Source organism: Halyomorpha halys, unplaced genomic scaffold (genome assembly GCF_000696795.3).
Source record: "Halyomorpha halys isolate HHAL.00 unplaced genomic scaffold, Hhal_1.1 Scaffold784.1, whole genome shotgun sequence".
Lineage (NCBI taxonomy): Eukaryota > Metazoa > Arthropoda > Insecta > Hemiptera > Pentatomidae > Halyomorpha > Halyomorpha halys.
The window spans coordinates 681,263-691,729 of NW_027110569.1; the positions used below are offsets into that span (position 1 = coordinate 681,263).

The 10,467-nt window shown below is 29.8% G+C and overlaps 1 long non-coding RNA gene across 2 annotated transcripts; it reads right to left on the bottom strand.

Moving 5' to 3' along the window:
- Positions 1 to 288: 288 nt before the first annotated feature.
- LOC106686146 (uncharacterized) lies at positions 289 to 8,896 on the bottom strand. Of its 2 annotated transcripts, none has more exons than XR_001343958.1 (3): positions 8,846 to 8,896; positions 2,994 to 3,168; positions 289 to 661 (listed from the first exon to the last, which is right to left on the bottom strand). It is a non-coding gene; the product is annotated as an uncharacterized lncRNA (long non-coding RNA). The 2 variants fall into 2 exon arrangements; XR_001343959.1 differs by having other exon boundaries at positions 2,900 to 3,168.
- Between the last annotated feature and the right edge of the window lie 1,571 nt (positions 8,897 to 10,467).

Here is a 10,467-nt window from a genome sequence, read left to right on the forward strand (position 1 = left end):
TCTTTCTACATAGACAGTTGGTTATCCTTTATGATTATTTCGAGATTGCTAAATAATTTGTATGGTTTTACTTGTGTCGTTTTGAAAATTTACTTATGTTATTACTGATATAAAAATTATTATATAAACATATTCTGTTAATATGATTTATTAAGGAAGTAAGGAGAGTTTATCTGCTTGTCAGTATCAATAATCAGGCCCTAAAACTTTGTTACAACTTTGTTTTGATTCAAACTTTAAAATCACCAACTCTTGTAGAATGAAAGTATTACAAGCAGCACAATAAAGTCACTTTTAAACTAGATGTTTATTCATTTTATTGCGTTCCAACTTCGCTAAAACCATTGCTTCTTGATTATCTACATCTATTTCTCAAAGGACTTATGGTGATACCAGGAATATTCTTCTATTCTTATACTCTACTTTATTTGTTTTCTTCCTGGTATTCTCAGTTTTATAACATCGTTTGAAGTTCATATGTGAGATCACATCTTTCTGGAGTATCCACTTGATGAAATTCCAGTGATATTAGACTTGGTAAGTGCTGTTTTATAACTGTTTATTAGTTATAACAAGAAGATTTATATTTAAAATTGAAGGTTCTTGCGTGATTTAGTGTTATTTATGTTTTTGGCCGTTTTTCAGTTAGAACCGTCATTCCCTGTAAAAAAAAAAAAAAATAAAATAAAAAAAAATCTTGAGGAGTAATAGGGTGTCAAATTGAAAATATTTTTAGTCGAAATATTCTGGTCCACAGCTAACAGTTGTTTAGACTTCTGGTAGCCCTCCTAGATTTCTAAAAACTATCCTTAGTAACAAATCCATAATGTTAATAGTATAAAAGTTATAGGGTGTCTTAAGTTGGAAATTATTTGAAATAATTGACAATATTTGGAATAATAAGCAAGAATTGGTCGGTAACCAACAGTTCTACTTATAGTTCTGGTAGCCCCTCTCCCAAAAGTTCTAAAAATTATCCTTGCTAATTTCTACTCTAATAACATAGAGTACTTTAAAACTCTAATGTTGATAACAAAGCAGTGTCAAAGTAGCAAATGTTTGGAAAATATGTTTAAAAAAATATTTTCGGTCATTCCGGAACAGCCGATATGTTTTACTATAAAATTTCTTCATCTAAAGAAGCTGTGTTTTTATTTACAATTTTTATATTTTATCGTCTGGCAGAGTATATTATGTTGTTTATTAATTATAAAAGAGTTTCTATATATTTAGTTCTGTCATTTTTTAAATTTTATTGTTGTTTTAAGTTTATATGCAATAAGGAAGTATAGCTTGACAAGTTAACGGAGAACCTTGTGGGTGGATCTTAAGAGGAAATGAGGGTATTCACAAAGGGAAGAAATCGTTATCCAAACCAGACAGCTGTTCTGTAATTAAACCTCAATCTTTATTATTTAAATATTTTAGTTTGTTTTACATTCATTCAGTAGCTTGTACTAATTCGTAAGTTTATTGTTATTTAAAACAATTTTATGTTGTTTTTTTTAATCATTTCATCGTTATCAATGGTATTATGTTATAACGATGAAATTTTATCAATTCATTGTTATTATTATCCATTATTAAAATAGTACTAAAAACACTAAACTGTCACTAGAAACTTAAAAAATATATGGAACTTCGGTCTAAATCGCTATACAAACAATAACAACTAAACTGTCCCAAGATTAGTGTGAAAAGTTATTTTTTACCTAAATCTCAGTGATTAAATCTCGGAAATAGATTCCAATTATTGTCTTAAAAACATTTGAGGATTTTTCTATCAAAAGTCAATATATCCACTATCACAAAGTTATATTTAAAATTATTATTGGAGCATCTAATGTAGATATGTTAATTTTTTGTTGAAAATATTGATTCAACGCCAATTGAACATGGAAAAGTTTAAATTTAATAAGTTTTTGATGTAGTATTTAATTTGTTAAAATTGAATTCTCTCCAACAGTTATGGGATGAGATAGTACGGCATGAGTGGAGGATAGGGTTATCTTCTCCTCAAACTACTGCATGCTTATTAAATGGGTCTTTCTTAACTAGACTAATTCTTAAGTTTATGATAAAAAAGAGAATGTGCTCAAAATTCATATATAATTACACCGAGTTCATAAGAAATAAAGTGAGTCTATTCTATATTAGGCGTAGATTTTATTCATTTGAGGATTATGTCTCTAATGGTTCATTCTGTTTCATTAAAAAAATCTAATTGTTAACTAAATATTAAGCTGAGGAAGGAAGATTTTTATTACACTCACATTATCTCTTGGTTGTTCACATATATGTAATTCCAAGGAAGACCGCCTGTTCAGCAAATAAGGTATCATCTAAGGCTGATATTATATTAGGGACGTGGATGAGATATAAAGAGGTGTAGAGATTTCCTGAAATAAAGTTCTGTATATTATAGCGGTGGAGAAAGCAATTAACCGAGATAACAGTTGGCAACCATGTGTCTACCTTGCCCAACCTCCAATCGTCTCTATTTTCCTCTCGCAACTTGTCTTCCCTTTATCCCGAATCTAAGGAATCGCAGACGAAATTAAAATTAATAAACTTAAAACGTAGTGCAAAATTTGAAAACGATATACACTGTCTGAGTTTTCGAAAACAATGCCTCGTGGAGTTTCCCTCGTTGAGTTGATGGAGTTATAATTAATTGATATAATTTAGTTTATTACAATAGAATCCAATTATTTGAATGCAACCATTTGCTTGTATCGATAGCATGTATGCTACTTTATATTGTATATATATATATTTAAAACTGAATAGGTTCGATTTTTATTGTGCCTTTTTCAACATATCTTGCGAATGTTTATAGAATACATGCGGGTTATGCTTTATGCATTCTATAAAAATGTGCCTAGCTGTTAGCTCATACCCACAATAGGGACGCATTGGTGCGTCTTGTTTTCATAAGGTTGCCATGTGTGAGCCAAGTATGGCCTATCCTCATACAGACTAGAAGAACGTACTCTTCAATCTGCATCAGCTTCAAATTTCTTGCTGGATGTTTCACTATTTCTAAATTTCTTGTCCTTTGTGTTGGACTATCCATCTTGCCACTCCAGCCATCCGATGTCCTTGATCCCAGATATGACATCTTTGCAGGTGAATCTTCCTTTTCATTCTCAGCGATCCCACAAAGACCTATAAAAACAAAACTATTATTAACGCGGGAAAGAGTGACAAAAGGGAAAAAATAATAATTTATTTACGAATAAAAACTACTATCTTTATTTATTTATTTTATTTTTAATTTTTTATATTATTTTACCCTCCTCCTGGTCATTTATAACATACGGGGGCTTATCAAACTACTGTAATCATAGTGGAGGGGTCAAGTTTTCATTTTCAAACTCAATTCCCCAGGCCGAATTCCAACCGGCACATCTAGTCACTAGGTAGCCGCTTAACTCTTTCAGCTACAAACGGCCCCAAAAGCGACCATCTGCGGAAAACTGAAATTTTAATGAAAATTTTGACGGGCAACTTCACGTCATGCAGTACTTATAGCCGAAAACCGTTTCCTCCTTAGTTTTCAGAAGCTGGAATGAAAATTTAATTTTATGCATGTGTATCAAAGTAACTCTTTATATTGTATGTAAATTGTCCATTATTTTAATTATAATAAATAATTATTGATAGATCAGTAACAATAAAGTGGCAGTTCCACTCTACAAGATTATTGGGGATTTAAAATAAAACTTTCCTAAATTTAGTTTTGGCAATAATTCTTTTTTATATAAATAGATGGTCCACTAAGGATTATATTTAACTTTCTCTTGTTTTCTGAAAGCGTATGAGGAAGTTTAAAAGGTTTTAGCTGCTACTTATTGCATCAATGCTAAAAATAACACACAGTTTAAGGATCAAACGGAAATAGGTAGAACTAAGTACTGAAGGATTCTTAAGTAATTGATACATATCATTTCATACATAGTGATTTTATAAAATTGGGTATAAAGACAATAAAGAAAAGCATTTAATCACTGTGCAGTTCGACATTATCTTATTAATGCTAATATTTAAAAACCTTTTAAAAAAATAATAAAGTAAGCCGGACATTAATAACTGTGAAAATAATAAAACAAATTCCATTTTGTTACCCCAGCGCATTAATGAAAACAGTATGTTTATGAAAAAGCAGATTTCGAACTTCAGAAAATGTATAAAAACACAACTAAAATATGAGAACGGTGAAGGTGATTTATATGATCAAACAGATAAATAATATAATCAATTTAAATACAGAAACTAATAGTTAAAATAGCTACTAATAAATATCCAATAAAAATAAAACTAAGAGATGTTGACATTTTAAAAAGAAGTATAAGAAAAAATAGAAGAATTATATCAGAGTTGTGTAGGTATGTTCCAACAACCGCACCTTACTGTCCCGACCATGCGCAGTACAGGTTTTGGGAAGTAAAACACCATGTGCGATTCCGGACAGTCAGAAGTGGTTCTTGGAACAGTCTAATTAATTTAATTGACTTCAACTAAGGCCACTCCTTGTTAAATATGTATTAGACTTCAAAATGTATCATTTTGACAAGTTATTATGGATGATCGATTATTGAACAAGGTGGTTTATGAGTTGTATGCAGATAAAAAGTAAACTAGTATGTTACATAAGTGTATAATAAAAGCGTCGATATTCATAAATATATAGTTGTAATTTTAAATTAAGCACCTTGAAGAAGGACAGAAATCCAATCTAAGATTTATTTTCCTAAAGTCATATAATATATCTATTTATCAAGTATTTGGGAAATATCAACGCAGCAATAATAGATTTGGCATGGTATATCTTTACTATATATTTTGAATGAAATCTTAATTATTTACTGTCTACGTGATATTAACGCTTACGATATGACCATGTATCGTTCAGTAAAATCCTATTCTTCTGCTCTAATTTAATGATATTTTTTTTTACATGCATATATTTGGTTTAGCTAACGTAGCAAAAATAATATATTGAATTGAACGTAAGTTGGTCGTGGACTTGAGCATTGATGCCGCGTATTGTAAGATAAACAAGATAAATTGGAGTTGCAATGTTTTACTGTGGCAGGGACGAAGGGCCCAACAATAGGCTTCCATTTTGATAGATCTAGACAGTAGAAATCCATTAATAACCCATTTGACTTCGCAGTTTCCAGTCAGCTCAAATCCTGAATTTTATTCCTGGCTAGAGTATATTTGACAAATTGCCCTTCGTTTAGTGTCATTATAAATTAAATCTTAGTCTTAAATAGATTGTTATTCAGTCAAGTTCTAATATTATTTTGCACTTTTTTTTTCTTGTATCCCTAGATTTTAGATGAATATTTGCTACTTACACTTCCTTTTATCTGATTAGTCCTTACACTTCTGAGATATTCGGTATGAAAAAAAAAGACGCTACGCTTTTTAATCAAAACTCCTAGACTTATTGCTCAAGTTAGAATCAGTGGAATTTTCCGAGGGAATGGCACACCTGTGTTCACATACACCTAATCGAAAATGGTTTTAAAAATACATTAATTTGTTATCAATATGGATGTCATTGAAAATAATTTTAAAATAAACAGTGTAGAAAATATTAAAATTAGGTAAATAATAAATGATAATATAATAATAATATACATAATAGAAAGGGAGAAGGGATATTTAAAAAAAAAATTATGATTGACGGAATTCTCAGTTATAAAGTTGATAAAGACTACATCTCCCTGACATACCGACACATTATGAACCTAATAAAACTCTTATAATGCTTCTTTTCTCTTCGTTCTGCATTTCAGAAGCTCACTTTCTTGTCATATCTTTTATTCTGGTTTTATTTTCTAAATTCTCACCCCATACTTAATTTAATTATATTTTATATTTACTATCCTTCTTTTTTCTTTTATATTTACGTATCTTATATTTTAATTTATATTCATGTGTTACCAGTTTAAGTATACTTACACTAATTACTTTATTATTAATTATGCTATTGTATAATTTACATACCTCTGTATCCCCTACTGATTTGATATATTCTCTTTCTTAATCATGAAATGAAGAATTATATAAAGGTATTATAGATCATATAAATGTAATGAAGTAATACTCAACGCAACGATATTTTATATTTTTTTATTTAAAAAAAAAATATGGATGAAAAATTTGGATGTTAAGAAATATGGACTATTGCATATTATAATTATATTTTATGATGTATGAGATGGAAGGGCCGATATACTTGAATAATGACCATCTATCCTAAAGCTATTTATGGGAGGGATCATGATAGGCCTCCATGATTCAAAGTGATACAGATCCAGATTCCAGAAGACATCTAGATGACCTAGATATGGGCAGTGTTTTTGAAGACGGGGTGGAACGTGACGTCTAATCTATAAAGGAGCCTTTGGGGCCACATACCATTAATATTTATCACATTTTCAGTAACGGCCGTGTTTATTTTGTCGAGGGTCAAGCTCCTTTCTTTGTTTTTCCACTTTTCCCACCCCTCCCAGTCTCCAGCCATACCCGTGAAACATCAGTAGGAAATATATTCGCTTTCCTTTTTCTTCTAATATAAAAGGCCGATGGGGTGATTTTTTGTGGGGGCTACACGAAACTGCGATATTGAGTTTTTTTTTTTCTAAGCAAATTCCATTTGTTTTGGTTATTAGGAGTGAATAAGATATTACAATACCTATATGATGTTTCTTCATTAAACATTTTATCTCTTCGTGTAGTATTTAAGACTATTATTACTATTAAGTAATTATTACTTTAACTCGTTAGTTGCATAATTTCTGTTTAAATTCCTCTAAAACCTTTCTTTGGTTACTCTTGATTTAAATTAAATGGAACTGAAATTAATTAACGAGCAATTGTATTTAATTCCCCGGACGATTTCTCTGCCTAATTAAGCCAATAATATCATTAAATTAAAATATCTCCAGTTCTTGAAGTATCGATACTTATTTTTATTATATACTTCTCCTGCATTTCTTTTAATCGGATACCGTTTTTTTTTTCATGATCATTTTAAAGACATTTCAAGTTCCCATTGTTTCATTTCTGTTCTGTTTAATTTAGTTAATTATCGTCAATTAACACTTTAAAAAACTAACGATCTTTCCCAAATTGATTATTTTACTTTTTTGTAATATTATTTGTTTCTTATTACATAATATAACGACTCTATTTGAATCAAAAGAATAATCCTGTACTTATTAATTCAGTGATTAAATTTAAATATATCTTTGATGAAAAGAAAATAATAATTTAAAAAAAAATATTACAATATGAGGTATCTTACCATTAGATTTATAAATGAATTATTCAAATATTTAATCATTAATCAATTGAGCACATTAATTTGATAGAATACACATTTTGAACCTAATAAAACCCTCATAATGCTTCTTTTCTCTTCGTTCTGCATTTCAGAAGCCCTGTCATATCTTTTATTCTTGTTTTTCTAAATTCTCACTCTATAGTTAATTTAATTATATTTTATATTTACTATCAGTCCTTTTTCTTTTATATTTATGTAACTTATTTTTTAATTTATATTCATATGTTACCAGCTTAATTATACTTATATTAATTACTTTATTATTAATTTTTCTGTTACATAATTTACATACCTCTGTATCCCCACTCATTTGGTATGTTGCATCCCATTATTTTAACTTTATTTCTTCTTTGTTTTATGAATGTAAATTTAATTTTTTTTTTGTAATATTTCTTCTCCTTCTCTATTATGTATATTATCATTTATTGTTTACCTAATTTGAATATTTTTTACACTGTTCACTTTAAAATTATTTTCAAATGTGACGTACTTAACTGCCATCCCCACTCCTCTCAATACAAACGGTTCACTCTGACTTTTAACTTCCGTCAAAACAGGTATGAATTCTGTCTCGTTCATTTTCATTTGATTTTATTCTTATCCCTTTTCAACTCTTAATTTGTACTTTCTTCAATATTTTTTTCTTTGTATCTGTTACTATTACCGTTTCCATTTATTGTTTATAACCTTCAATTTTTCTTATTTAATTTTTACGTTTCATTAATTTCATGTAATTTACCATTTACTTTTTATATTTAGGTTAAGTGTTTCTATTTTTTTTTTTTAGCCCTGACGAAGCGCTGCAACATGGGGCGAAACATTGGCTCAAATAAAAATAGTACATAATATTACTATTTGAGTTTAATTTGACCGAACACGGACCAAATTTCATTTATTGATACATATGGTCAATCAGCAATCTTCCACTAATTTGATAAAAAACTTGTTTGCTGTTATCCCATTGTAAAAATAAATACTGTGTAAATCTGCAGTTCTTTCTTACAATCTTACTCTAAGGAAGCCAAAATATAAATTTCAAACATTTCTGACGGTCCCAAATGGACCAGAAATTCTAAATGTCAAGCAAAATAATAAATCTGGTGCAAAGTAATCCACTTTGACTGTATTAATTTTTTATAATTGTTTTAATTAATTTAATATTTTTGTTTATTTAATTTAATTACTAAAAAATATCGCTGTAACCTCTTGAACAAACAGTTATTGAGATTAACAATGAAAATAAATATATGTGTAATAAGTAGGATTTTTTGGTTAGAGATGATTATCTGCCAATAAAATCACCGTCAAGTCTACATAATGTTTTTTTCAGAATATTTTAAGTATAACTTTAACTGAACTGCAGCTTAGAAGATAAGTGACATTTTTTTACTAACGTTCTTTCTATAACAACGGATTCTATTTCTGTCGAATCTATCTTTACCACGATAGTACGGTAAAGTTCGGTTTGTAACGAATTTATACCTTCACTTGAATGTAAGACCTTCCCACGGTGACATTAACACTGAGCACAAGAGAGAACTGAATAGCCGTGGACGTGGGAGAGGTTTTTATTCAGAAAGGGTGGGGAATGTCGTATTGGATCGGGGAAGTGGGGCGCTTACCGAATGAGAGGTTCCTGGTCACTCTAGGCGAGGAGGAGCCATGATTAGACAACCCGTTAGTTGGTCATCTTTCCAAATTCGGATCATTTTTCTATTATTATTTTTTTTAGTAGTTAGGTAAAAGAAACTGGGGCTGTTAAACCTTAAGGGTAAAGTTTTCATTTTGAGGGACCGCTAAATAAAAGTGGAATTTTATTTCTGTAATGGTCCCACGAAATGCAAACTTGATTCCTCAACATGGTTAGAAAAGGGTAGCTATGAAGATATCCTGCAGATAAACCTTTCCCCTCCCCCGTATGTAGGAAATAACCAGAAAGGGGGTAAAAAAAACAATTAAGGAAACTGATTCAGAACGAAAGGGGTAGCAGATTCCGTAGCTAATTTTACCAATCTGTTTATTTATTCATTTTTATTGTTTTTAGGATTTTTCGGATCTAAAGAAAAAATTAAAAATCCATAGTAATGGAAAACTGGCTTGTATAAGAAATAAAGAGTAAAATAGATTTAAATATTGAACTTCATACATTTAGATATGGTACTAATATTTGCTGATATTTTTGCTTCATTATTATTACGATTTTTGTTTAAATAACTAATTTCATCCAATTTTAGTCTCAAAACAATTTTCGCCTTTATAAGTCCGACGTTTCGGCCAATTCGGCCATCCTCAAGGATACAGTTAGAACCACATCAATTAAAAAAAAAGCTTTATGCAGACTATTTTGCCCAGGTCATTAATTTAAGTTCACAATTAACCTATTCTGTTAATTGTTCATATTAAATTAAAATTATTAATCACAGTCACCTTATCTATTATAATTTAACTCAATGTTTGACACACAAACAAGACAAACATTGTTGTGTTAAATTGACTGTGATAAAAATTTTAATTTAATATGAACAATTAACAAAATAGGTTAATTGTGAGCTAAAATTAATGACCTGTGCAGAATAGCCTTCATAATTTTTTTTTTAATTGATGTGGTTCCAAAATTGTTTTAAGACTGTCCTTGAGGATTCCCGAATTGGCCGAAACGTCGGACTTGTAAAGAAATAAATTGTTTTGAGACTAAAATTGGATAGAATTTATTGATTTAAACAATAACAACCAGTCTGAAGAAAGTGTAGAGGTGACATATAAATTATTATTACTATATTGTCTACCTTTATCAGCCTTGAAGAATGGTGCCAAAACTGGAGGATTAAAATAAATTCCAATAAATCCCACCAAATCACATTTACACTTCGACGTAAACCCATGACTTCTTGCCCTACAGTATCCTTTAATAATACCCGACTTATTCCTGTCGAACAGATCCGTTACTTAGGACTACATCTAGACAAAAGGTCTAAATTCCCAATCCATTATAAACAATGTAGACTGATCTACATGACTGTTATAAGGGCTATCTGGACATACGGAGTTGAGCTTTGGGGCTCCACTAAACCATCAAATTCCTCCTGAATCCAATCCTTACAGTC